The sequence below is a fragment of the Rattus rattus genome, chromosome 1 (genome assembly GCF_011064425.1).
Source record: "Rattus rattus isolate New Zealand chromosome 1, Rrattus_CSIRO_v1, whole genome shotgun sequence".
Classification (NCBI taxonomy): Eukaryota; Metazoa; Chordata; class Mammalia; order Rodentia; family Muridae; genus Rattus; species Rattus rattus.
In genome coordinates, this window is record NC_046154.1 from 25,755,415 (window position 1) to 25,759,145 (window position 3,731).

General features: G+C 48.5%; 1 pseudogene; it reads right to left on the reverse strand.

The window, feature by feature from the left end:
- Positions 1-1,597: 1,597 nt before the first annotated feature.
- On the reverse strand, positions 1,598-3,185 carry LOC116891093 (annotated as a pseudogene).
- Positions 3,186-3,731: the final 546 nt, after the last annotated feature.

Sequence of the window (3,731 nt, forward strand, 5' to 3'; positions counted from 1 at the left end):
GTTCTCTTAGCGCTAAAATAACTTTGACCCGGGTGCAAGCGATTTTTCTCTGGGCCACCTTCCCAGCTCCCTTTCAGTGGGAACTGTGTCTAGGGGAGCAGGAACATGGATAGGTTCATTGAGTCTGCACCTCCACGGCTCTTTCCCCAGACATCTTGCAGACAGTGGGATGGAGTGACGAGGTTCACATCAAAAAAGTGGTTTTAGCACCAAAAAAGCCTTGGAAAGCAAAGGGTGAGGAATTTGTTCAGAACAGAAGTGCAGCCTTGGACTTTGGACTCCTGGGACCGTGGGGGAGGGACGGGTAAAGCTAACACTTTCCCAACCTGGAGGCAGCTCTCTTGGCACCAGTTCCAGCGGTTGTCTGGGTCAGCACAGATTGTCAGACCCAGGAGTTCCGGCCTATGGGTCCCTAACCCACCCTCCACCTCCAGCTCCCCACTTGAGAGGAACGCTCAGAAGATGAGGTCTAGCTCAGTGAGAAGTTAAGTGAGACCCTCCAAAAATGCTTTGTGTCGCATGGTCTGCTGAAGCCTCCTGGATGAACCGGAGAAGGCCTAAGCAATCCAGGGCAAAGGGCAGCCAAATCGGAAACGGATTCAACTCTACTGAGAAAAGCATTTAGCAACACTCGCTGCTTCCCCTGCCGTGTGCCAGGCACTGTTTCCTACTGAGAATGACGTTGGGAACAGTCCTCACCAACCTTTACCTAGAGAATGTTTGAACTCCAGCTCTGTCAACAGGAGCGTTTGTCCAAGGCAAGGCAGGCCTGGTATATACATGCCTAAAAATTAGGTCAGGCATGATGGCACCGGCCTTTACTCCCACTACTTGGGAGAAAGAGGCAGGAGGAACTCTGTGAGTTTGAAGCCAGTGTGATGGCCTACATAGTGAGTTCCAGGCCAAGCAGAGCTACAGAGTGAAATGCTGTACCAGAAATAAATAAATAAATTTATATTATTTATGTGTCTTAGTCTGCGCGCACACACACACAAATGCACACACACACACATACACACACACACACACAAAACAAAAACAAACAGGGACAGAGGTATCATCAACACCATTTCTTTTTTTTTTAAGATTTATTTATTTATTATATATAAGTACACTGTCGCTGTCTTCGGACACACCAGAAGAGGGCATCAGATCCCATTACAGATGGTTGTGAGCCACCATGTGGTTGCTGGGATTTGAACTCAGGACCTCTGGAAGGGCGGTCAGTGTTCTTAACCACTGAGCCATCTCTTCAGCCCCACCCCTATTTCAAAAAAGAATAAAGTGGATGAAATATAGCTCGGTGGTAGAGCATTTGCATAGATACCACAGCACATGGGAGAGCCTGCATCAAATTAAATTCCCAGCACACACTGTGGTGGTTTGAATATGTTTGACCCAGGGAAGTGAGTGGCACTATTAGGAGGTGTGGTCTTGTTGGAGGAAGTGTGTCACCGGGAGGGCGGGCTTTGAGACCCTCTTCCTAGCTTCCAGTCTTCTCCTGTTTGCCTTCAAATGTAGAACTCTTAGCTCCTCTAGTGCCATGCCTGCCTGGACACTTCATGCTTCCTGCCATGATGACAATGGACTGAACTTCTTTTTTTTTTTTTTTTTACATGAGCTATGACAGTTTATTTGCCTTTCCAGGCTTTGATCTTCCGCAGACAGAACTCCAGCTCCTTACCTTCGAGCACATAGCCATCTGCTCTGCCACACTGGCCTGGTCTGGAGGCAGTTAGGCGAGAAGCTTGCCTTGCTGGAACTGCTCCTCCAGAAGACCGCTGACTTTGGCATTCTTTTTCCTTTCATCATATTTCTTGTGAATTTTCTTTGATCGTTTTTGGTTTAAAATCTCTTCCTCCTCAGGAGTCAGCTTGGCCCTCTTCTTGCGACCCAGGGGCAGTGCATAGTGGGACTCGTACCACTGTCGGTACGGTGTAGTGGGACTCGTACCACTGTCCGTACCGTGCGCTGTCAATAAGCACAGTGCAGTTCTACCCCAGGGTCTTGGTGCGGACGAGCTCGTTATTGGATGCATTGCAGACAACACCAGTGAGCCTTGTTTTGCGAGTACAAGACTCAGAGATCCAGGAAAAGTTCCCCACATCCAATCTCAGGGCCCGGTACTTCTTATTGCCTCCTCAAACTCGGACTGTGTGTATGCGGCGAGGGCCAATCTTAGTGTTGGCGGCCGGGCGTCCCAGCTCATACTTCCGCTTCTTGTGGTAGGGTTTTCTTTTACCCCCCCCCACCCCCACCCCCCGGTCTTGCGGCGCTTGTGCCAGTTGTCCCATCGCTCAGCGCTGGCTGGAAAGAGGAAGCCTGGACTGAACTTCTGAACCTGTACACCAGCCTCAATGAATGTTCTTTCTAAGAGTTGCTTTAATCGGGGTTGGGGATTTAGCTCAGTGGTAGAGCGCTTGCCTAGCAAGGCCCTGGGTTCGTCCCCAGCTCAATAAAAAAAAAAAAAAAAAAGTTGCTTTAGTCATGGTGTCTGTTCACAGCAGTAAGACCCTGACTAAGACACACACACGCACACACACACACACACACACACACGCACGCACACACACGCCAAACTTCAGAAATATGAATGCCTTAAGAAAGTATCACAGTATTAATTAAATGACCCAGGATCATTGTGAGAGACTTACATGGAGAGAAGAATGAATAGAGTATAGTCCTTGCCTTCAAAAGCATTAGGGTCTCACAGAGGAAAAGCCAGAAAACATCTCACAGAGGAAAAGCCAGAAAACATCTGATCCATCTGACAAACAGGGGGGTGGTGACAAAGCCTTCAGGCAGGGAAGGCAGTCTGAAGTGAGTTGTAAGTGGGGGGGTCAGAAAGTCTTCAGTGGGGGAAGTGTGGTTGAGCTGGTCTTGGAAGACGAATAAGTAGACTTTGCGTTTACAGGCTGAGGTCCTGAGAGACAGAACCACTGGGATGGGCCACAGGATGTGTGTGTAGCTATAGAAACAGATCTGCCTGGAAAAGTTGATAAATTGGGCCCAAACTGTTTGTTTGATAGAAGCGAACGGACTCAAAAGTATTACTGAGCTGGAGAGAGACTCATGCGCACATGGGAAAAAATTATTTAAAACTGACAAGGTGTAGGCAAGTCCTGAGCAGAATGGATATCTAGCGAGGAGCAGCTCTCGCAGTGGAGAAAAGCTGAGTCCGCCATATCTCAAATATCCTGGAAACAGGGTATGGATTTGCCCACCCAGCCTCTTCCTCATTTTCTGGAAACAGCTTGGGTCTACTTTGTGGGAAGATGCACTAACCTAACCCTAGTTCTAGAAGGCCTGACCCTACCTCCTTATCTCCAGATACGGATACACCATGAAGCTGCTTACAACACAGAGGTTGGTATAAGGAAGGACGTTCAGCAGCTCAGTCCACGAGAATTGTGCCCAGTGTGTTTTGTGAGACATGTAAGAACGAAACAAGATCTGCACTAGGAAAGCATGAGAAACGGAAGGCAAGTTTAGATTGTGTCCTAGTTAGGGTTTTACTGCTGTGAACAGACACCATGACCAAGGCAACTCTTATAAGGACAACATTTAATTGGGGCCGGCTTACAGGCTCAGAGGTTCAGTCCATTGTCATCAAAGTGGGTGCATGGCAGCATCCAGGCAGGCATGGTGCAGGAGGAGCTGAGAGTTCTACATCTTCATCTGAAGGCTGCTAGCAGAAGACTGGCTTCCAGGCAGCTAGGGTGAGGGTCTTA